This window comes from Periplaneta americana, chromosome 1, assembly GCF_040183065.1.
Source record: "Periplaneta americana isolate PAMFEO1 chromosome 1, P.americana_PAMFEO1_priV1, whole genome shotgun sequence".
Taxonomy (NCBI): Eukaryota; Metazoa; Arthropoda; class Insecta; order Blattodea; family Blattidae; genus Periplaneta; species Periplaneta americana.
Genome location: NC_091117.1, coordinates 6,788,541 through 6,815,000, shown reverse-complemented (window position 1 = coordinate 6,815,000; position 26,460 = coordinate 6,788,541). Strand labels below are relative to the sequence as shown.

General features: G+C 37.0%; 1 protein-coding gene across 1 annotated transcript in view; it reads right to left on the bottom strand.

Annotated features, from left to right (window-relative positions):
* LOC138703049 (uncharacterized) overlaps positions 1-23,296 on the bottom strand; it is a 152,867-nt gene extending 129,571 nt beyond the window's left edge. The window contains exon 1 of the mRNA XM_069830709.1: positions 23,036-23,296. The gene's annotated coding sequence lies outside the window, so the exon portion shown is untranslated. The remainder of the gene's footprint in view (positions 1-23,035) is intronic.
* Between the last annotated feature and the right edge of the window lie 3,164 nt (positions 23,297-26,460).

Here is a 26,460-nt window from a genome sequence, read left to right as displayed (position 1 = left end):
ATATTATATATATTATTTTAATGTACCGAAGTAGAAATGATATTTCCATGCAGATATTCTGCGTCATCATACGATGTAAGAGTAATGGAACGGAGATTTGAACCCGGGTTTTCAGCTCTACGTGCTGATGCTTTATCCACTAACCCACACCGGATACCACCCCGGCGTCGGACATCTATGACGTAGTGCAGAGGGCGGCCACTAGAGGGAACCCAAGAGTTGGAGCTTAATCTGAGACGATTCTGTCCGACGCCGGGGTGGTATCCGGTGTGGCTTAGTGGATAAAGCATCAGCACGTAGAGCTGAAAACCCGGGTTCAAATCCCGGCGCCGGAGAGAATTTTTCTCCGTTCCATTACTCTTACATCGTATTATTGAATTTATTATATTCGGTACAAACAAATCTATCTATCTATCTATCTATCTATCTATCTATCTATCTATCTATCTATCTATCTATCTATCTATCTATCTATCTATCTATCTATCTATCTATCTATCTATCTATCTATCTATCTATCTATCTATCTATCTATCTATCTATCTATCTATCTATCTATCTATCTATCTATCTATCTATCTATCTATCTATCTATCTATCTATCTATCTATCTATCTATCTATCTATCTATCTATCTATCTATCTATCTATCTATCTATCTATCTATCTATCTATCTATCTATCTATCTATCTATCTATCTATCTATCTATCTATCTATCTATCTATCTATCTATCTATCTATCTATCTATCTATCTATCTATCTATCTATCTATCTATCTATCTATCTATCTATCTATCTATCTATCTATCTATCTATCTATCTATCTATCTATCTATCTATCTATCTATCTATCTATCTATCTATCTATCTATCTATCTATCTATCTATCTATCTATCTATCTATCTATCTATCTATCTATCTATCTATCTACCTATCTATCTATCTATCTATCTATCTATCTATCTACCTATCTATCTATCTATCTATCTATCTATCTATCTATCTACCTACCTACCTACCTGTCTATCTACCTACCTACCTACCTACCTGTCTATCTATCTACCTACCTACGTACCTGTCTAGTCTATCTACCTACCTACCTACGTACCTGTCTAGTCTATCTACCTACCTATCTGTCTAGTCTATCTACCTACCTACCTGTGTAGTCTATCTGTCTATCTACCTACCTGCCTGTCTAGTCTATCTATCTACCTACCTACCTGTCTAGTCTATCTATCTACCTACCTACCTGTCTAGTCTATCTATCTACCTATCTACCTACATACCTATCTACCTACCTACCTGTCTTGTCTATCTACCTACCTACCTGTCTTGTCTATCTACCTACCTACCTGTCTTGTCTATCTACCTACCTACCTGTCTTGTCTATCTATCTATCTATCTATCTATCTATCTATCTATCTATCTATCTATCTATCTATCTATCTATCTATCTATCTATCTATCTATCTATCTATCTATCTATCTATCTATCTATCTATCTATCTATCTATCTATCTATCTATCTATCTACCTACCTGTCTATCTACCTACCTACCTGTCTATCTATCTACCTACCTACGTACCTGTCTAGTCTATCTACCTACGTACCTGTCTAGTCTATCTACCTACGTACCTACGTACCTGTCTAGTCTATCTACCTACCTACCTGTCTAGTCTATCTACCTACCTACCGGTCTAGTCTATCTATCTACCTACCTACCTGTGTAGTCTATCTGTCTATCTACCTACCTGCCTGTCTAGTCTATCTATCTACCTACCTACCTGTCTATCTATCTATCTATCTACCTACCTGTCTAGTCTATCTATCTACCTATCTACCTACATACCTACCTATCTACCTACCTACCTATCTATCTATCTATCTACCTACATACCTATCTACCTACCTACCTGTCTTGTCTATCTACCTACCTACCTGTCTTGTCTATCTACCTACCTACCTACCTGTCTTGTCTATCTATCTATCTATCTATCTATCTATCTATCTATCTATCTATCTATCTATCTATCTATCTATCTATCTATCTATCTATCTATCTATCTATCTATCTATTACCTACCTATCTATTTATTTACTTTTGTACTATCAATAAAAAACATGACTTTTTTTGTAATTATTTTAAGTGGCAGCCTTTGTATGTAAGTATCCTACTTACGCCGTATTCTGAAGTATAGCTAATTGATTACAATAAAACACTATTTTCGAACCCGTAATAATTTACATCACTCTCCTAGGTATGTCAGTCAAGTGTCAATGAGCTGTTTGATTGGCTGTAAGGCGCTCGCTTGCAGTTATTATTAAAATCTCCCCTTAAATAACGATTAAGGAAAAAGCACATGAAGAAACTTGTGACTGGTTCCTAGATCTGTTATGCACACGTAGAACAGCACATCAGCTCTTATAACATCAAAACGTACTTGTCACTCCACGATACAGTTGCAGCGGTGACCAAAACTCGAGCTGCAGTGATTACATGCTATACAGCCTATGAAGTAAGGAGACGGAGGAAAGGTAGTTGGCATGGAAACTACAACCAGTGGTGGTTCCTGTACCAACATCTTGATCAATCCCGCGGATAAAAATCTCGAGCTTTGCTGTATCAGTAATGTCACTGCTGTCATCAAGAGCCAGTGATTAATATACGATTTTTCTTGCTTCATTTTTTAACCTTCCTCTTGAATATAATCATGAATTTTCTAAATTCTTCTCTCGATACTTGGTCGAGAAATTCGTAGTTTTACAAAATTAAAAACTTTTTTTAAGCTACTATAATCATTACTCTTCTGAGAAATTCTGTTCTATTAAAAGGCTTTAGAGCACGAGATATTTCAAACCCCATTTGGTAGCTGACTTCCTTACATTTATTTATCTCATCTTTCTCTTCCTGGCTATGATTTAAGACATGTCAATTCCTGGCGTTTGACAGTTCTTTGGCACATAATATTGAATCAGTTTTTCTACAATATTATTATTAAATGAATAACTAATAAATAGTTACCTCTCATCTAAAGATTAAGAAGATTAAAACTGAGATAAAACCTAATAATTTTATCCTTCTAGGGAGAAGATCTAAAAATATCAATATTAATGTTCGTACAGGAGAATTATAGAAACACATACTTAGTTGTCAGTAATAATAATAATAATAATAATAATAATAATAATAATAATAATAATACATTATTCAGCGTGGCAATTAATGTTTTTATATACGCTTAATTGAACCGTTGAGCAAAGTAAACATATTACATTTTGTCCGACAAAACAACAAAAAAGTTCTTTACGAAACCACCTCTTACTGCTTGTAGAGACAGAGTTTGTAGAGCGACATGATACCGCCACTGCTTGCCTTCAGTACGTGAATGAAACACACAGCAATGTACAGGAAACTCCTCGTAATCACGACACCCGCTTTGGTCACTGCTGAGTTAAGGCTGGTTCACAATAAACCGGGAACGGAAACGACAATGAGAACGAGAACGGAAATACTGTTAAAATAAATGTATTTAAATGTGGGCATTCACAATACTTAATTGTGAATGCCCACATTTAAATACATTTATTTTAACAGTATTTCCGTTCTCGTTCTCATTGTCGTTTCCGTTCCCGGTTTATTGTGAACCAGCCTTTAGACTTATACCACAATGTCTTCTGCATACAGCACTTTTCCCGACCAGCATAAAAACAAGCATCAATTTAGAGTATCTGTACTTAGTAGTTTCCATAGTGATGAATTCTACTGAAATTTCATCATCTTTAACTCGCAAAGGGTTACTACATTCTTAGAAGATCCAGCTATTGCAGGTACGCCTTGGTAGCTGCTATGTTGTCATACCTGACCTTGCTCTTAATGGGCGCCGGCATTTCGCTGTCTGATGTAACACGAAAAATGGCTTCCTTCTTACGGTCACAGTTAATGAATAACATCTCCCTACAATGGACTATTAAGACGATCTTTCCGACATTTAGAATATTAATAGACCGGTAATGTGAGAGCTCCAATGCTAATAAAATAAACGGTGACATGCAAAAGACATTGTTTCATTACTATGGGGCGGAGGTTGATGAAAAAAAAATGGTTTATTTAACGACGCTCGCAACTGCCGAGGTTATATCAGCGTCGCCGGATGTGCCGGAATTTTGTCTCGCAGAAGTTATTTTACATGCCAGTAAATCTACTGACATGAGCCTTTCGCATTTAAGCACACTTAAATGTCATCGAACTGGGCCGGGATCGAACCCGCAACCGCCGTGGAGTTTGACAGTGAAATTAGCGCGGCCGGGTTCAAATCTTGGTTGGGACAAGTTATCTATTATTGTGGCAAGTGTGTGATCTTTGGAACATTTATTTTTAAACAGGCCTGTATGTGAATCGGCTTTGTACATGGACGTCATTTTATTTTTACTTCAATTTTGGTTGTACCTGAGTTTTTTAATGTACTTCACTCCCACCCCTTCTACTAATAAAGTTTTTTTTTATTTTATTGGGTTATTTTACCACGCTGTATCAACATCTAGGTTATTTAGCGTCTGAATGAAATGAAGGTGATATTGCCGGTGAAATGAGTCCGGGGTCCAGCACCGAAAGTTACCCAGCATTTGCTCGTACTAATGAAGTTCAACCGTCCTCCACACAGATCCAAGACCGCATATACAGTCATAGTAGCCTTACGGTCATAGTAAACAGTACGTTCCAAAAATATGTTCGTGTTTTCCAGTGACGAAAGAGCTTTCAACATTGCATCATTTTCCATTTGCCTACGTCGCATCCCGGTTTCCCCCATCTGCTTCTATTCGCCTCTCTGTAAATGCTAGTGGCTGGGCTATCTTAGCTCTTTTCTGAGAACATTAATTTCTGTTAGGAATTGGACATCTACGTAATATTATACCCATACAATTATTTAAAATAACTTAAATAAAAGGGCCTCGTTAAGTAATTAACTGTCACGTGATTTCCTCCCTTTTTACGACGCTGCGACGTAACCACTTGGACGGACAGTAGATAGCATATCTGAGTAATTTTATCTTTTCGGATCGGGCAGAAGTGAAGATTGAATTTACAGTACATAAGGTACTCTTTTATAGAGTAGGTACAGAATTATTTCAACATGAGTTACTAGTACGAAGGACGAAACTGGTAATTGGGATTAGGTACAATAGTCTACAGTGCGATAATATGCACATTAGAACTGAAGCCTGTATCGAAATGAACGGCCACCATTTTCAAAATTGTGTTTAAATATCCATATTATGATTATTTTTTAATTTAACTTCATTCTCTATATTGTACGCTAATGTGCTGTAGACAGTATAATATACACTGCATAATGAATACGTCCGAATGGATAGCTCAGTTCGTAAGTAAAAACACTCTTTGTTAAGACTGTACTGTGTTTTGATTAAACAAAAACCTAATGAAAATTATCAAACTCAAAATCGCGATATTTCCTAGTTTACGTAAATGGATGAACTACTTTTCTTCCCTCCTATACCTAGTGAAGTGATTTGTTTGTATATTACGCCAGTAACATCGAACTTCAGTCGTGGAAGGGTGTAGCAAACGGTGTTTCCGGTTCTTAATCGTTGATCCAAATGTATAGCCAGGTTAATATTAGAAATGTTAATAAAAATAAAATGATGTCCCCGTACAATATAGGCCTACTGTAGGCCTACTTTAAAAAACAACTTAAACTTTCAATACCGGTAGTGTTGGAAGTTCTGTACTTTTGGTTGGAGCTTATCTGGTAGTTCCAACCATTACAACCATACGGCTACAGATTCAATATTGGTTGCTCTATGCCACTGATTATAAACAGATTTTCTAATATTGTACAGATTGTACCAAATTATGGAAGATTGTATCAAAAAAAATCAACTGTACGTATGAGCATACGGGCTATTCCATATGAAATTGATTAGTAAAAAACCTCGCATTTTTTAATACTCTAATTTTTTTCCTATTTATATACAAGGTGCTGAGGACAGTGCATTTTCAAAAATATACTATCCAAAGTCAAACGGTTTTCGTATTATTGAGCGACAAATTTAGCGTATTTTATAAAAACAAGCCTCTTTCAGCGCTCAGAACTCTGGAACCATTTACTGCAGAACATTGAACGGGAGCTCATTTTGAAGCTGACATTTGGTAGGTTATGTTAAGAAGTAATCCTTATTTTTATTGTACACAGAGAGACAGATAATCTGATTTTACTTACTTTTAGGCTTTTTGCCCATTTGGAAAAATGTAAAAAAATATTGAGAAAAAACCTTGCATTATTAAGAGGGATTCGGCATTGTTTGCTTAGTGGCTCGGCAATAAGTTTCGAGGGTATTAAATAAATTATTTTCACACGCCTGGACTTGAACGGCGCAGTACCGCACGCACTCGCCGAGAGCTGAAGATAAGCGAGCGTTAGGCGTCATTTTACTCCTGTGTTTATGAAAAATTGTGATAAAGCTAGCCCAGCTATGCGCTACTAGACGAAACATCACGTGTTTGTCTCCTGGCCTTGCTTGTCTCGGCTAGCTCCCGCCTCACAGTCAGCTGGTTAGTTCACGCGCGTACTATTTATTTTCTTTATTTGATATTTTAAATACTTTCTTATCAACGTGCCATCAGTAAAAAAATATGTGTTTATTTGTACTTTCAATGCGGAATTTAACCATATATTTTAAAAATATTTTTTCGTGGCCAAAAGCGTCTTAATGAAGAAAAATATAAATTTCTCCATTTCCATAAAAAGTAAGAAAAACTGTTTACATGTCAATATAAACTTTAATTTCTCAGCATCAAAATAAACCATGATTTTGATCATTGGGTGAAAGGGTTTCGGAGCCACAACAGTTTAAAGTTGCAAATTTTATGAAAATACGATAAATTTAAATATTTTTAATTTAAACACTATGAAGTTTTGATGCCTCAAACTTTGCACAAAGCATTGTATCACAGTTGTCAACGGACAGGAAAAGTTTAATTGTATTTAAAAATTACAAGGTCAATTTTCTCTATATTTCGATCGATTTGAGATGGAATAGCCCATACAGACATTTAAAAACGCACCAAATCTCTACAATTGTACCAAAAGTGGCAACACTGTAACTGAATACATTGTTCCGAGATAATGCGTAACATGGTGCAACCATACGACACTTCTGCAATACGCTTCTTTCTAAAGATTACAGCTGACGATAATCAAAGCGGCGATTGCATAACTTCTGGGCTTCGGAGTTCCTATCCACAGCTAAATTTGTAGATTGTGTTTACATATTATTCGCCAGTTATCTTATATTTACACTGTTATCTGTCCAAAGTGCTAGTAGTGTGCATTTGTTGTAAACACAAATTTGTTTTCTAAAGATACGGGAAGATAACTGAATGTAGCGCTAATAGGCCTTCATCCAGATCTGGCCGGGTGGAAGCAGATCCGTCGCCCAGCAACACGAAATGCACGATTCGTGCTGCATCCAACCGCTGAGCAAACAGAACACGATTAATTATTGTTATTTCTCTACTGTTTGTTCAGCTGGGAACCGCTTGGAGACCCCAGTAATGCGTCGTACGTACTTATACGACTATCAGTGTTGCCAATTCAGCGGTTTTCCCGCTAGATCTAGCGTTTTTCTGTGTTAGTTTAGCGGATAAAATTTATAAAATTTGTATTGCTGATATAGGGATTTAGCGGGTATTTTTAGCACTCACAGCGGCAAAATAATCTAATTTTACATTGACAATATAGCAATTTAGCGGTTTCTGCACGGTGTCATAGCGGATTTTTAAGAATCGAGTTGGCAACACTGACGACTACACACATACGCTCATCCGTGGCGCGAAGACAGTAAACTGTGAAGGGCCAAGGGCCACCAGCAGACTACTGGTCTCACGTCCACAGCAGAGGTGAACGATCATCGAACCTGAACGAAGATATCGTGTCGTTAGCACAATGATCCAACCGTTATAGCTGGTTTCCGTAACCAGATTTCGCTACCTATCGTATCTAGATTACCAAATCCATCAAGATGCTAGGTGGGCAACGGTCTCATACACTGGCCGAAATTTCACGGCAAAACTCTTTCGCCACGAGGATTTAAACACATACATACATACATACATACATACATACATACATTCCACATCTGTGGAGTAATGGTTAGCGCGTCTAGCCGCGAAACAAGGTTATTTTTATTTTATTTTATTGGGTTATTTTACGACTCTGTATCAACATCTCTGATTGTTTAGCGTCTGAAGGAGATGAAGGTGATAATGCCAGTGAAATGAGTCCGGAGTCCAGCACCGAAAGTTACCCAGCCGAAACAAGGTGGCCCGGGTTCGATTCCCGGTCGGGGCAAGTTAACTGGTTGAGGTTTTTTCCAGGGTTTTCCCTCAACCCAATATGAGCAAATGCTGGGTAACTTTCGGTGTTGGACTCCGGACTCATTTCACCGGCATTATCACCATCATCTCATTCAGACGCTAAATAACCTATATATGAAATATACACCCTCACAGGAAACAGAACAAGTGTGCCAAGACCAACAACGACCAGTTCTGAAGATGACCCATAAATAGGTCGAAACATGTAAACGAGGTATGTTGAAATTTAACACAGGAAAGTCTTACCATACATATTCCGAAAAAAAAAAATAAAATAAAAAATACACGTGTGACAATAAAATAGACGGAGAAGGCATTAATTCCAGATTTACAAAATATTTCAGTATATATCAGGATTTACTTACGGAAGCTCAAAAACCAATCGCCTTCCTTGGTTTAACACACGCCATTCATTATATTGACTGCAGAACTTGCGTCATGCAACACATTTGACTCGAGGTACACTGGTCTAACGGCGCCGAACAATCTCTCACGAGCGGCATAATGCTTAAAAATACGTGTAGAGTACTAAAATATCACAAAGGAGATAAAAGAATTACATGCATACTCACAAACAAAACATGACATGTTTATAACCATGTGAAGTGAGCCTTCAGGGACGGACTTAGTAGAGAATAAAGAAAGGCTCTCTCTGCCTCTTAGATCGTCTGCATGTAGCTGTCCTACTGCAGTCGCTTAGCAACGATAGAAACAAGAACAGATTGAAGCTAAAGGAGTGTGCATAGCTATGCATTTAAGTTAAGCTTATACAGGGACATCATTTTATTTTTACTTCAATTTTTACTGTACCTGAGTTTTTTAATGTACTTCACTCCCACCCCTTCTACTAATGAAGTTCCAACTGTCCTCCACACAGAACGAAGGCCGCATATAGTAAACAGCACTGAGTTAGTGAGTATAGTATGTTCCAGAAATATGTTCGCGTTTTCCAGTCACGAAAGAGCTTTCAATATTGAATCATATTCTCGCACAAGTACTGTCGTCCGTTTGCCTACGTCACATCCCGGTTTCCCCCACTCGCTTCTGTTCGCCCCTCTGTAAAGGCTAGTGGCTGGGCTGTCTTAGCTCTTTTCTGAAAACATTAATTTCTGTTAGGAATTGGATGTCTACGTAATATTATAAAACTGTTTAAAATAAAAGGGCCTCGTTAATTAGTTAAATGTCACGTGATTTTCCTCGATTCTACGACCCTGCGACAAAACCATTTGGACGGACAGTAGATAGCATGTCTGAGTAATTTTATCTTTTCGGATCGGGCAGAAGTGAAGATTGAATTTACGTAAGGTACTCTTTTATAGAGTAGGTACAGAATTATTTCAACATGAGTTATTAGTACGAAGGACGAAACTGGTAATTGGGATTAGGTACAATAGTCTATAGTGCGATAATATACACAAAAGAACTGAAGCCTGTATCGAAATGAACCGCCACCATTTTAAAAAATGTGTTTAAATATCCATATTATGATTATTTTTCAATTTAACTTCATTCTCTATATTGTAGGCTAATGTGCTGTAGACAGTATAATATACAATGCATAATGAATATGTCCACATGGACAGCTCAGTTCGTGAGTAAAAACACTCATTGTTAATACTGTACTGTATTTTGATTAAACAAAAACCATATGAAAATTATCAAACTCAAAAGCGTGATATTTCCTAGTTTACGTAAATGGATGAACTACTTTTCTTCCCTCCTATACCTAGTAAAGTGATTTGTTTGTATAGTACGCCAGTATCATCGAACTCCAGTCGTGGAAGGGGGTAGCAAATGGTGTTTCCGGTTCCAAAGGTATAGCCAGGTTAATATTAGAAATGTTAGTAAAAATAAAATGATGTCCCTGTACTTTATAAGTTTTCAGCCCTACAGAAACTGACAAAGATGGTGGACAATGTTACGAAAAAGATTACAGTAAACTTTTATAACGTATTATATTCAAAACATTACATTCTTAATAAAAACAAGAAAATGCAAGGCGTTGTGGATATTAGACCGAACTCGCAATCAAGATTTTTGTACAGTTTGCAACTAATAAGCCGATATAGAGATGGGTGAAAAGTCACTGCATATTCTACTGTTTTCCACTGTTGTGCATATTGCCTACGCGTATCGATGTCCGTGACGGGTAAAGTAAGAACAACGCACTCGAGACGATATTAACAGACGCAGTATGAACATTAAGTTATCTTATCCGAACAAAGAAGTCGACAAACTGTCTACTAATGACTCCCCGGTCGTTTTGAAGGGCCAGTCAATGGTAGTAGTTTAAATGCTAGGCTGTTATTAGTTCACCAGTGATAGTGCACAATGCTGTTGAGTTGAATTGGTGACACTGCTTTTTCCTTGCTAGACATTTTAGAGTCCGAATTTCTGTCCTAATTATATTGATCCCAAGAGAATCGAGGCTAGTATTGCATCTAGGAAGTGGGTGCGATTGCACAAAAGGGGGATCCTAGAAGAACAAGGGGAATACAAGGAGAACAAGGGGAATACAGGGAGGACAAGGGGAATACAAGGAGAATACAAGGAGAACAAGGGGAATATAAGGAGAACAAGTAAAAATAAAAGGAGAATACAAGGATAACAAGGGGAATATAAAGAAAACAAGGGGAATACAAGGAGAATAAGGGGAATATAAATAAAACAAGGGGAATACAAGGAGAACAAGTAAAATAAAAGGAGAATACAAGGATAACAAGGGGAATATAAAGAAAACAAGGGGAATACAAGGAGAACAAGTAAAATAAAAGGATAACAAGGGGAATATAAAGAAAACAAGGGGAATACAAGGAGAACAAGGGGAATAAAAGGAGAATACAAGGATAACAAGGGAAATATAATAAAACCAAGGGGAATACAAGGAGAATAAAGGGAATAAAATGAGAATACAAGGATAACAAGGGGAATATAAAGAAAACAAGGGGAATACAAGGAGAACAAGTAAAATAAAAGGAGAATACAAGGATAACAAGGGGAATATAAAGAAAACAAGTGCAATACAAGGAGAACAAGTAAAATAAAAGGAGAATACAAGGATAACAAGGGGAATATAAAGAAAACAAGGGGAATACAAGGAGAATAAGGGGAATAAAAGGAGAATACAAGGATAACAAGGGAAATATAATAAAAACAAGGGGAATACAAGGAGAACAAGTAAAATAAAAGGAGAATACAAGGATAACAAGGGGAATATAAAGAAAACAAGTGCAATACAAGGAGAACAAGTAAAATAAAAGGAGAATACAAGGATAACAAGGGGAATATAAAGAAAACAAGGGGAATACAAGGAGAATAAGGGGAATAAAAGGAGAATACAAGGATAACAAGGGAAATATAATAAAAACAAGGGGAATACAAGGAGAATAAGGGGAATAAAAGGAGAATACAAGGATAACAAGGAGAATATAAAGAAACAAGTGGAATACAAGGAGAACAAGTGGAATATAAGGAGAACATGGGTAATACAAGGAGAACAATGGGATATAAGGAGAACAAGTAGAATATAGCCTAAGGAGAACAAGGATAATACAAGGAGAACAAGGCGAATAAAAGGAAAACCAGTGGAATATAAGAAGAACAAGGAGAATACAAGGACAAGGGGAATATAAGGAGAACAAGAGGAATACAAGGATAACAAGGAGAATATAAGGAGAACAATTGAACACGCAAGGAGAAGGGAAAATGCAAGGAGAAGAAGGGCAATACAAGGATAACAAAGGGAATACAAGGATAACAAGGGGAATACAATGATAACAAGTGAACACGCAAGGAGAAGAAGGGAAAATGCAAGGAGAACAAGAGGAATACAACAAGAAGGGGAACACAAGATGAGCAAGGGGAAGATAAGAGCAAGGGTAATACAAGGAGAACAAGGAAAATAGAGAGAAAGCATGGGGAATACAATGATGACAAGGGGAATACAAGAACAACAAGGGGAGTAGGCCTACAGGGGGACAAGGACAGCTGAAACATTGTTGAAAACCTATTTTAAAAAGTAGCGGAAATGCAGTCATGAAGCCTGTGCTGCAGGGATGAGAACACAATGCAACAGCCGATAACTGCTTTTTGCTATCTTTGACTTGAATGGGATGCATCAAAACAAGGATCAGGAAGTTCACGGACGTCAGCACGATTTGGTTCAACAAAACTGTCTTACTATCAAAACAGATCAAAAGTGGCTTTGTAAATAGTAAACAAGTCTTGTATCTGCCAATCAGTACGCTTGCAGTGTCACAAGTTTCATAAAAGTTGGCGATATTTGAAACTTGCAAAAACTTTGCACTGCATCAGCAATTCTTCTCTTTTTTCCTCTTAATTGCTCTTAGTAACATGACATCACATAGAAACGGACAAAAATCCATACTGAAGCTGAATTCTAACCCACTTAGAAGTTGCGTCTTTAGTTTATAATAAGTACTGCGAAATTTAAACTGACAAACAACTGAGAGGACCTTCAACCTGGGACGTCTAGACGGCAGGCGGCACTCTGAGTCAGCGGCTAGTCTGCAGGAAGGGACACATCATCAGCCGAAAAATGACACGCGTGTTTACAAACACTATCTTGACGATTTCGAAAACAAGAAACGCTGGCAATGTTAGTAAGACGTTATGTTTTATGTTTTCACTCAATTTGGCTTTAAAATAAAGTGAATTAATAAAAATGTTGTTCACCGCTGTGGAGTAACGGTCAGCGCATCTGACTGTGAAACGAGAGGGTCCGAATTCAAATCCTGGTTGGGACAAATTACCTGGTTGAGGTTTTTCCTGGGTTTTCCCTCAACAAATTGAAGCAGAATTGCTGGGTAACTTTCGTCGTTGGATTTCGGACTCATTTCGCCATCATTAATTCACATATCACCATTCACACCATAGCTCGGGTTCAGTTCTCCGCAGTGCTGTACTTGTACAAAAGCGAGGCCGTTCGGCTACCCAATCATCCACAGAATACAAGTAGTAAGCCCGCCATCGGTCCCTATCCTGAGCAAGATTAATCCAGTCCCTAACCATCACATCCCACCTCCCTCAAATCTATTTTAATATTATCCTCCCATCTACGTCTCGACATCCCCAAAGGTATTTTTCTTCAGATCTCCCAGCTATCACTCTATACGCATTTATGAGTTCACCCATACGTGCTACATGCCCTGTCCATTTCAAACTTCTGGACTTTATGTTCCTAATTATGTCAGGCGAAGAATACAATGCGTGCAGTTCTGTGTTGTGTAACTTTCTCCATTCTCCTGTAACTTCATCCCTCTTAGCCCCAAATATTATCCTAAGCACCTGATTCTCAAACACAATCTATGTTCCTCTCTGAAAGTAAGAGTCCAAGTTTCACAACCATACAGAACAACCGGTAATATAACTGTTTTATAAATTCTAACTTTCAGATTTTTTGACAGCAGACTGGATGATAAAAGCTTCTCAACCGAATAATAACAGGCATTTCCCATATTTATTCTGTGTTTAACTTCTTCTCGAGTGTCATTTATATTTATTACTGTTGCTCCAAAATCTTCGGAAGATAGATCTCCAATTTTTATATTTCCATTTCGTAGAATATTCTGGTCACGAGACATAATCATATACTTCGTCTTTTCGGGATTTACTTCCAAACCTATCTCTTTACTTGCTTCAAGTAAAATTTCCGTGTTTTCCCTAATCGTTTGTGTATTTTCTCCTAACATATTCACGTCATCCTCATAGACAAGCAGCTGATGTAACCCGTTCAATTCCAAACCCTCTCTGTTATCCTGAACTTTCCTAATGGCATATTCTAGAGCAAAGTTAAAAAGTAAAGGTGACAGTGCATCTCCCTGCTTTAGCCCGCGGTGAATTGAAAAAGCAACAGACAGAAGTTGGGCTATAAGGACTCTGCTGTACGTAATATAACTGTTTTATAAATTTTAACTTCAAGATTTTTGACAGCGGACTGGATGACAAAAGCTTCTCAACCGAATAATAACAGGCATTTCCTATATTTATTCTGCGTTTAATTTCCTCTCGAGTGTCATTTATAGGGCTATTTCTTACTGTTCCTCGAAGTTATTTGAATTTTTCCACCTTTTCAAAGAATAAATATCAAATTTTTGTATTTCTATTTCGTACAATATTCTGGCCATCAGACATAATCATATAGGCCAACTTTGCTTTTTTCGCAATTACTTCCAAACCATCTCATTACTTCAAGTAAAATTCCCATGTTTTCCCTAAGAGTCTGTAGACTTTTTCTTAACATATTCACGTCATCCGCATGAACAAGTAGTTGATGTACATTTCTTCTTCAACTGATAAAGTAAAGCTTGTTCTTCTTGCACTCACAGTTCTGTGAAATACCCAACAGGCTGGAAAGTTGTTTTACTCCAGAAGAAGAACTTTTCCTAGCCCCTCGCAGCAATTGAAATGTGTAGTAATTGAGTCCTCATCAAGTCGTCGTAATTTTGATGTGACGTAGCCGGCCACCTTCGCTGGCAGCTCGTGCGGACCGGCACGTAATCCACACAGCAAATTGCTGCCAATCCCGTGGGGGTCGCGATGGTTTTGTTCTGCAGATCTCATTCATGAGAGCGGGCCTCTGAAGGCCAGCACTCTGCATAAGTTCGATCTGCAACGTCTGTGCTGGTTTTCAAGAACTACGTGCTTGGTGTAACATTTGAAATTGAAGATTCTTACTTCAGGCGATATTGCAACATTTATTAATATGAAGCCGTCAGAAAAGGAAAATCCAGAGATCCACTCCTAGACTATCTTACGCTAGAACCACCCCCTCCGAATTCCATCCCCCATCCTATTTCAGCTGACGCACAGTGTGCAATAACGCAAATCTAGTTGGACAAAATTCATAACTTCTCTGCATTCGAGCGGATTTTTATGAAAATTTGTACAGACATTATACAGGGACATCATTTTATTTTTACTAACATTTTTAATATTAACCTGGCTATACCTTTCTATTAACGATTGAAACAGGAAACACAGTTTGCTACCCTTTCCACGACGGAGTTCGATGATACTGGCGTAAAATACAAATCACTTTACTAGGTATAGGAGGGAAGAAAAGTAGTTCATCCATTTATGTAAACTAGGAAATATCACAATTTTGAGTTTGATAATTTTCATTAGTTTTTTGTTTAATCAAAATGTAGTACTGTATTAACACTTAGTGTTTTACACACGAATTGAGCTATCCGTTCGGAAGTATTAATTATGCAGTGTATATTATACTGTCTACAGCACATTAGCGTACAAAATAGACAATGAAGTTAAAATGAAAAATAATCATAATATGGATATTTAAACACATTTTAGAAAATGGTGGCCGTTCATTTCGATAAAGGCTTCAGTTCTAATGTGCATATTATCGCACTATAGACTATTGTACCTAATTCCAATTATCAGTTTCGTCCTTCATACTTAGTAACTCATGTTGAAATAATTCTGTACCTACTCTATAAAAGAGTACCTTACGTACTGTAAATTCAATCTTCACTTCTGCCCGATCCGGAAAGATAAAATCACTCAGAAATGCTATCTACTGTCCGTCCAAGTGGTTTTGTCGCAGGGTTGTAGAAAGGGGGGGGGGATCACGTGACGGTTAATTACTTAAGGAGGGCCTTTTATTTAAGTTATTTTAAACACTTGAATAATATTACGTAGACGTCCAATACCTAACAGAAATTAATGTTTTCAGAAAAGAGCTAAGACAGCCCAGCTACTAGACTTTACAAAGGGGCGAACAGAAGCAGGTGGGGGAAACCGGGATGCGACTTAGGCAAACGGACGACAGTACCCGTACGAAAATATGATTCAATATTGAAAGCTCTTTCGTCACTGGAAAACGCGAACATATTTCTGGAACGTACTATACTCAGTAACTCAGTACTGCTTACGCGCCCTCGGCTCTGTGTCGTGAACGGTTGGAAGTTTACTAGTAGAAGGGGTGGGAGTGAAGTACATTCAAAAACTCAGGTACAATAAAAATTGAAGTAAAAATAAAATGATGTCCCTGTAGATAGCACATATTCTTTGTGTGCAAACTCTGACTGCGATTGTGTAAGAGGAACTACCCCTTTATACGGGGTGGTTTTAGACAAAAATAGTAACTTCGCTTCTATCTAACAGATTTTATGAAAAATTGTGCGGAAGTTACGGGTAGGATATATTTTTTGTGTACAAATTCTGATTACATCTGTATTCTACCTGTAGGCCTAGTAGTTGTACAAAGTTGCATGAAAAGACAGTATATTATATAGGAGAGAAGTTGTTAATTTTCTCTAAATGCACCACTATAAAGAGGCAATTCCTCTTATAAAACATAATCAGACTTTCTGGACAAAAAAATATATTCCACCTGAAACTTCTGTATAAAGTTTCATAAAATCTGTAAGATAGGAGAGAATTTATTAATTTTGTTTAAATGCATCCCTGAAAGGAGTAGTTCCACTTATGGAACCGTAAATAGAGTTTGTGCACAAAAAATATATGCTACCTGTAACTTCCGTACAATGTACCGGTATCATAAAAATCTTTTAGATAGGAGAGAAGTTATTAATTCTGCCTGAATGCTCCCACTATAAAGGGGTAGTTTTTTTTTGTGCAAACATAATCAGAGGTTATACACACATCATATGTGCCACCTGTAAGCCATGTACAGTACAAAGTTTCATAACAATGCGTTAGACTGCAGAGAAGTTCTTAATCGTGTCCAGCTAAAGATTTGCGTTCTGATTCACTGTTAGATAAAAATGTGTCCAATGTATAAATGTTATGTTTTATTTAACGACGCTCGCAACTGCAGAGGTTATATCAGCGTCGCCGGATGTGCCGGAATTTTGTCCCGCAGGAGTTCTTTTACATGCCAGTAAATCTACTGACATGAGCCTGTCGCATTTAAGCACACTTAAATGCCATCGACCTGGCCCGGGATCGAACCCGCAACCTTGGGCATAGAAGGCCAGCGCTATACCAACTTGCCAACCAGGTCGACTCCAATGTATATTTTTAAACTGACATTCCATATCATTTGAATAATATTGTAGCCCTAAAACACTCTCACAGGGATTAAAAACTTCCTTAGTCAATGGATCTTTTCTGCTGTTAAGTCAAACACGCCCCGCCACTCAAAAAAATTAGTTACTGATAAATGCGCAAGAACGCGCAAACTTTAAAACAGGGATTCAACACTCTAAATGATGCTGTATTAAATGGTAAAATAATTGTTGTAACCGGATGTGACCGGCTATACTAAAACTGACATTATACAGGGACATCATTTTATTTTTACTTCAATTTTTATTGTACCTGAGTTTTTTAATGTACTTCACTCCCACCCCTTCTACTAATGGAGTTTCAACTGTTCTCCAGACAGAATCAAGGCCGCATATAGTAAACAGCACTGAGTTACTGAGTATAGTACGTTCCAGAAATATGTTCGCGTTTTCCAGTGACGAAAGAACTTTTAATATTGAATCATATTTTCGCACAGGTACTGTCGTCCGTTTGCCTAAGTCGCATCCCGGTTTCCCCCACCTGCTTTTGCTCGCCCCTTTCTATAAAGTCTAGTGGCTGGGCTGTCTTAGCTCTTTTCTGAAAACATTAATTTCTGTTAGGAATTGGACGTTTACGTAATATTATACAACAGTTTAAAATAACTTAAATAAAAGGGTCTCGTTAAGTAATTAACTGTCACGTGATTTCCCCCCTTTCTACGACCCTGCGACATAACCACTTGGACGGACAGTAGATAGCATGTCTGAGTAATTTTATCTGTGCGGGTCGGGCAGAAGTGAAGATTGAATTTACAGTACGTAAGGTACTCTTTTATAGAGTAGGTACAGAATTATTTCAACATGAGTTACTAAGTATGAAGGACGAAACTGGTAATTGTAATTAGATGCAATAGTCTATAGTGCGATAATATGCACAAAAGAACTGAAGCCTGTAGGCTATCGAAATGAACGGCTACCATTTTCGAAAATGTGTTTAAATATTCATATTATGATTATTTTTCAATTGAACTTAATTCTATATATTGTACGCTAATGTGCTGTAGACAGTATAATATACAGTGTATAATGAATACGTTCGCATGGATAGCTCAGTTCGTGAGTAAAAAGACTTATTCTTAATACAGTACTGCATTTTGATTAAATAAAAACCTAATGAAAATTATCAAAGTCAAAATCGCGATATTTCCTAGTTTACGTAAATGGATGAAGTACTTTTCTTCCCTCCTATACCTAGTAAAGTGATTTGTTTTGTGTTTTACGCCAGTATCATCGAACTTCAGTTGTGGAAGGGGTAGCGAACGGTTTTTCCGGTTCTCTAAATGTATAGCCAGGTTAATATTAAAAATGTTAGTAAAAATAAAATGATGTCCCTGTATTTGCTCTTTTTCACCCACATAGTAAGCCTCTCTTTCTACTACTGAACCGCAGCTACAAGTGTTAGGAAGAACTCAAAGTTTATACCCTTATAAATATAGTTTCCCGCTGATAAATTAGTAAAAGCTATTTCTCACAACATTCTTCAAATATTAAAGGACACGCATTCATATTCACCTATGCATAACTAAACAAGTCGAAATTTGATTTTTGTCCTCCTAGATCGGGAAAATTGAACACTGTGTGACGGTGTTGAACCCGGTATCTTGCGACCTGGAATACATTTTCTCTGCTGTCGAAGTTCTATTTCCCATTCCCTTCTTCCTCAACATCACAGTTTACGAGACAAGAACATTTTTATGCTAGTAGGCCTAAAGATATTTCGTGGGCGAGAATCAGTCTCCCTGAAGCTCTCTCTTTCATGGTCAGTGTTATATCATACATAACCCTATCTTCACTTCCCTTCACGAAAGACCACGCTAAAGATTGTATTTTGTCCTCTTAAAAATCCATTGCTCTCCCTCTCTCCGGTAGATAGCCTAGCTTAATTTAGTCTTATTTGAATAGCTGCAAGGAGGCCTTGGGGGGCCGTCTGTTGCATAGTTACTAAAATAATGTAGTGTGAGGGCTGTGTCAAGGTCAATCTCGATATAGGTTAATTATCGCCTAGTTGCTGTGCCTAACTTCAGTTCTGTTCTGTTCCCATGGTTACGGAAAGTAGCAATTATTCATGTTACGTGTTATTTAATTACGTTCAAATGGATAATTCATCCCATCCATTACGAAATCTCGAGCACTTTTGCTGTACTTAAAGAGTCCACACTTCCTCATCATCATCATCATCATCATCATCATCATCATTTAGTAAAAATAATATGATAAAACAAACATAACCTGAACTATCCTAAACAAATAAAAAATAATTTGAGAAAATCAAACGTAACAGAAACTAACCTAATGAGACAAAAGAAAAACAAAAGAAAACCGAATAAGACCTGAAAAACGATCTCTAAAGAAACCAAAATTATCCTAAATAAACGAAAGAGAGTGCACACCTGTGGAGTAACGGTTAGCACGTCTGGCCGCGAAACCAGGTGCCCGGGTTCGATTCCCGATTGGGACAAATTACCTGGTTGAGGTTTTTTCCGGGGTTTTCCCTGAACCCAATATGAGCAAATGCTGGGTAACTTTCGGTGCTGGACCCCGGACTCATTTCACCGGCATTATCACCTACATCTCATTCAGAAGCTAAATAAACTAAGATGTTGATAAAGCGTCGTAAAATAACCTACTACTAAACGAAAGATCTGAGAAAAACAAACCAAAAGTAACCTATCAGGATGGGACCGATGGCGGGCTTATGCGAGGACGGCAATGAACCTCCAGGTTCCTTAAAAGCTATAAGTAAATAAGTATAAACATTATTTTAAGAAATACAAGAAACACACAGAAATAATATTCATCGTTCTTAATAATCTTGGGATAGAAAATGACAAAAAAAGAGTATGTTGTCACGAAGTAATAAAATGCTTTGTAACTTCAAAGCATAAAAAAATTACAGATAAAAATGGTCCCTAACTACACTACATTTAAGAGAAATTTGGATGTTATGTTTTATTTAACGACGCTCGCAACTGCAGAGGTTATATCAGCGTCGCCGGATGTGCCGGAATTTTGTCCCGCAGGAGTTCTTTTACATGCCAGTAAATCTACTGACATGAGCCTGTCGCATTTAAGCACACTTAAATGCCATCGACCTGGCCCGGGATCGAACCCGCAACCTTGGGCATAGAAGGCCAGCGCTATACCAACTCGCCAACCAGGTCGACAAGAGAGAGAAAGTTCGATATTTCTATGAACTTGAATGTATATTAAACTTTATTCTATATAGTAGTACTCATATTGCAGACCAGTGATGTCAAAGCAAGCGCATTTTTCTGACCTTGACGTCGTGCGCGGGCAGCAAGCGCTAAATATGGAAAGAGGAAGGGTTGTGTATATGAATAAGCAGCCTGTTGGATTAAGAAAACAGTGGTGCACAAACTTCAAACAGAACGTGAAATTTTATGTCGTTATTTTTATATGGCTTCTTTCTGTTTGATATTATCTATATTGTCTGTAAAACAAAAGTACTAACACTGATTTCTTAATATTGCACTTCTGTTTTAAACGTTAATAACATAATAAAGAGTTAAGAAGAAATATTGACATAAATTTTATAGTAGTAAAACTATACTATATTAAGTGAATGAAACATCATTCATAAAGAAAATGATACCCCAAAGAAAGAGGTTAAGTATGACATGGTAAGTTGGAATTTATATTGATTGTATCTTCAGCCTTATAAAAGTAACCAATAAGCTAATCAAAACAATATTATAGTACAAAGCAAAGTTACCTAGATATATGTTTTAAGTGTAACTAATATTACATAACAAAACTCTTATCGCATTATGCTTTTAAGGTGATATTGGTGCGCAACTTCCTATCATCAGAATATTAAATTATTTTCTCGAAATGTGCTGAAGCTATAGAGCTGACATTTTTACAACGCATGGGCACGTATCTTTTGCTTATGATGTAACAGTAGTTGCTTTGTTAATTCATTTCCTTACAAACAATTTCCATGCGAATATTTTCAAAATTTTCAATACACTATCTTCAGTAATACGTATATACGGTATATTAGATTTACGAAAACATTGTTTCAGTACCTGTAAAAGGTAAAAAGGTAAAGGTATCCCCGTAACATGCCATGAAGGCACTTGGGGGGCATGGAGGTAGAGCCCCATGCTTTCCATGACCTCGGCACTAGAATGAGGTGGTGTGGTCGGCACCACGCTCTGACCGCCTTTTACCCCCGGGAAAGACCCGGTACTCAATTTTATAGGAGGCTGAGTGAACCTCGGGGCCGTTCTGAAAGTTTGGCAACGAGAAAAAAATCCTGTCACCACCTGGGATCGAACCCCGGACCTTCCAGTCCGTAGCCAGCTGCTCTACCAACTGAGCTACCCGGCAAGGTTACTAAATAAACATATCTGAAAATTTCACCTCTGTAAAAAGTTGAGAAAATACTGCTTTTGAATAAAAAGGAAACTCGTGAAAAATGAGCATTAAAATTAAAACTTACATTCTTATAATGCACTTATACTTCTCAGACAAATCTAAAAATTACCATGGATACAGTTTTAATAAGTTCTCTTCCCTCTATCTATTGAATCAGTGCTGGCCATCCCTGTATATAGCTCGACCAAGCGGCATATACCACCTCTCTCGTCTGTCTCCTTTCCGCTGTAAAGCGCTCAGGCTCTCCTGGGCTCTAAAGCGCGCGCTTGCCCATATGGGCATCAGTTGACATGACTGCTGTAGACGATTATCCATGAAATACAACCTCTATGTAGCCTATATGAAGTAGCCTACACTTTTAATTGTTTGTCATAGTCATAACATTCATAACCATTGTTGTTTTAATTTGTAATTGTTGTTGAGTTTCACATTCTTTCATCGTTCACGCTATGTCGTCTATCAATAAAATCATGCAGGTAATTTCAGTTTAATATATATAAAACAAAATCATTTTAATATTGTAGATTTATTTATGAATAACTAGCAACAACCACATTAGAAACCCCGACGTGACTAAATTTAGTTAATGTTGCCGTAATTCCCTTTGTCAGAAACTGGGCTTCGATCTGCATAAACCAGACTTCAATATTCTTACGCCAAATTGGCGGTAACTCCACTGTTACTCTTGTTATGGATTCATTATTTTTATTATGACTTCCATCTGGGAATGATTACGAATCCCCTTGCATCTTGATCAGTTTACGTCTGCAAATATTTATCTTTTCAACGTTCGAAACGTCTGTATGTGCGTATTTCCGTTTCAGGGCCCTCTTATAGCGCCATTAAAAATACTCGCGGGATTTCCATTCATCCTAACGAAATTGACGTTCAACAAGGCAGTGGGCGATATCTCCTATTGTTGAGGCCTGGATGTTAAGAAATAAGAATAATTTCAAAAGCTTAGAAGTAAAATAAATAATGTATTAACGTTTAGGCCGGTATTAGACTATAAACGTACCAATTCACAAGACTTTTCTTTTATTTCAATAAATGGATATTAATTTCTTCTGTACAGACGTTGTCTGCGTACATATTCGGTTATGAAAGATGTCGATATGCTTCCAACATGCTAATTTAAAAATGAATAATCAATACTCACTCACCTGAAAGTTACAGCAATTCTAGCGGAGATAAAAATTCGAACCAGAGGTCTTCCAATTCACACAAATTTTCCAAATTCTCCTAAAGAAAGCTTCTGTCCCATTAAAACTGCCTTCGTCTTCTACGGAACCATTTCAACTGCCGATCGAGAAACAAATGCCTTCTACACAGCAACGCTTGATATCCGACAAAAGAACAGCGCCGTCCGTCCGAAATACAGATGTCATCTGAGAGTCAAAGAGAGACGCACGTGGGCTGGACTACGAAGCATTACCCACACTGACCGTGCCCTTTGTGCTTTTGTCCGGCGCGTGACACGAATATTTCGTGGCTTATTTAAATTTAGAGCTATCGCACAAACTGTCGCCGGGTCTTTCACTTCCTTAATGAGTTCTTCTAATGGCCAGCCTGAACGAGACATTGTGACGTAGGTGGGGAATTTAACACGAAAACAAATGACGACGTATTTTAGTATTTCCGGAAAAAATAAATAAATGAAATTATAAAAATGGTTTGATGGTCCCATATTTGTGTACTCTTATCTTTGATAGTATTATATTGCTCTGGAACTCTCTACCACAACCTGTCAGAGACTGTCGGACATTGCCTAGTTTCAAAAATAAATTAAAACTGCACTTTTTCAATTCAGATTCCTTTCAGTTATAAGCCCTTTTCTCTGCGATAGTTTTGTAAAAATATAGGCTATATAATTCTTTCCTTCCTTTCCCCGTTTTGTTCTCTTTATCAGCCTTTTTATTATGAATTTTATTTAATTTTCGTATTTCTTTTCATTTTTATTGTTATCTTATTACATTCCATTTTGTTATATTCTACCTTACGTTTTCCATATTAACCATTTGTACTAAATGATTTGCTTTTACTATATTCCAATGTATTTTACTTTCTTTTTTCTATTATTGTATTATTTTCATGTTGTTTAGTATCGATTTTATTATGCTATTATTATTTTTTTTGTAATAGGTTAGTATTCTGTTCTTTAACTTTTTGTTAAATTTTAACTGCTTGTATACTTTGTGACCTGGTAGAGTGTAAGAGAAGGCCCTATGGCCTTAACTCTGCCAGTATAAATAAAGAATTATTATTATTATTATTATTATTATTATTATTATTATTATTATTATTTGTTTGAGTAAAAGTGTATGAAAATAACGCAACAAATTATTGATTACCATTTGGTTAAATTTTAATGAATTTTTATTTAATAATTACAGCTATAGAATTTAACTTTGCTTTCTCATTAGTCGAAATAGAAATAGAAACATTCAAGATAAAAAAAAAGATCGGTTTCTTGATATTCATGGGATAATACGTTTTTTTATAAAGAGAAAGCTATTGAATTGATTTTGTTCATATTTAGTATGTATTGTTCATCCGGAAATTATGTACCTACATGAAAAAAGTACCTACAGAATTGCATGTCTATTCTAACACATCTTAAAATTGTATAGTTTGAAGAAATGTATGCAATACCGTTGCTCGTATGTTTTTTGAAGTAAATACATTGATTCGATAAAAAGCTGCGCAAGCGGAATATAAGACTAAGATGCAACGCTGCTACAATTTCAACTGTTAATACCTCATCCTACGTTACATGTAACGGACCTCACAGAAAACGATTTACTAAATTGTTGGTTAATTAGCGATAAGTTAAAAACGATAAGGAGAAGTTCATAAAACAAAATAGGCAAAATGATTACAAAATAAGGATTTTTAAAACTACAAAATAAGGACTTTTAAAACTATACACTTTATACAGGGTGTTTCCGGGCTAGTGTTACAAATTTTCAGGTATGATAAGGAAGGGCACATGTATCAATTTGAGATAAGGAACCCTGGTCCGGAAATGACCGAGTCGAAAGTTACAAGCAAAAATAGTTGTGTGGAAATGGAATAATTTTATTGCTCTGTACACCTTATTTATGTGTATTTATCTGTACATCTTACACATACTGTATTCATCTGACGTTGTTTACGTTGTCTACTTACAGTATTCCATTCAGTGCGCTGTCTGAGGGGTGGGGACAGGAAACTACACTAAAGCAATGCAGATAGCGTAATGTGTAACGGACATGGTCGGTCCTGATATGCACGTCTGTAGACAGCAGTGTACGTGTACCAGTTGCAGTGTCCAGTCGATCAGTCCTAGTGAAATGGAGGAGTACACGAGAGCGGAATAAGCAGACCTGATTTTCGAATACGGATGAGCCAATGGGAACAGTAGACAAGCTCACAGATGTATCGGGACAAGTACCCAAGTAGGAGACATCCGGCCCATACCATCTTTCCAAGACTGATCCAAAGGTTAAGGGAAGGAGGGCACGTGGTGCCAAATTACAATTCCATTTCCACACAACTATTTTTGCTTATAATTTTCGACTTTTCCCGGACCAGGGTTCCTTATCTCAAATTGATATATTTTCCATTCCCCATCATCCCTTAAAGTTTGTAACACTAGCCCGGAAACACCCTGTATACGTAAACTTTTATAAGAGTTAAATATGTATTGCTCTTATAACAGGACAGGACAGGAGAACGCGAATTCGATTATGCGCAATGTTCAAAACATACAGAGGTGAGCCTGCCTGGAGAGAAACAAAAAATAGGTTGCAGCCGCCAAATTACTCTTCAAGGAACGACCACTCATATAAATTGAGGGAAAGAAGGCAGAGGACGGACACTGGAAAGTTTTCTTTTCTCAATCGTACTATCAGGGACTGGAATGCTTTACCTGCAGACTTACTAAAGGCTTTACCAACAACCAAAAATGCATTTAAAAATAGGCTTAAGGACTTTACTAATACACGGTAATTATACACAGTATTTAAAGGGTGTAATTGATATGTTGTTATTGAAGTGTTGTATCAGTGAAGAATTATGTTGTGTCAGTGAAGTGTGTTGTATCAGTGAAGAAGTATGTCGTGTCAGTGAAGTGTGCTGTGTAAGTGAAACGTGTTCCTGTCAGTGAAGCTTTATAGTTTATTGTGACAGTGCGAAGTATTTGAACAGTGAAATGTTTTTGAAGTGTTAGTGAAATCAGGATAGAATCAGTGAAATGTGTCGTAGTTCCAGTGCAGTGAGTGAGTTGACAGCGAAATGAGTGTAATGTTGAAAGGTACTTGTGCAGATATGAACATATGATACTCGTGGGTTTTAGTTCGATCTTAGTTTTAAGATACAAATTAGATTTATTTCAAATGTTATTTTAAGTCATCGTTTCATTTAATTTAGTATATTCCCTGTTGTTGTTGTTGTTGTTGTTATTAATTATTGTTAATATTAATTATTAATATTATTATTAATTGTATTTTTAATTAATAAGTTTATTATTGTCATTATTGAGTGTAATTAGTTACCACTGCCACCGGGTATATACCCACTGCAGTGTGAATAAATACATACATACATA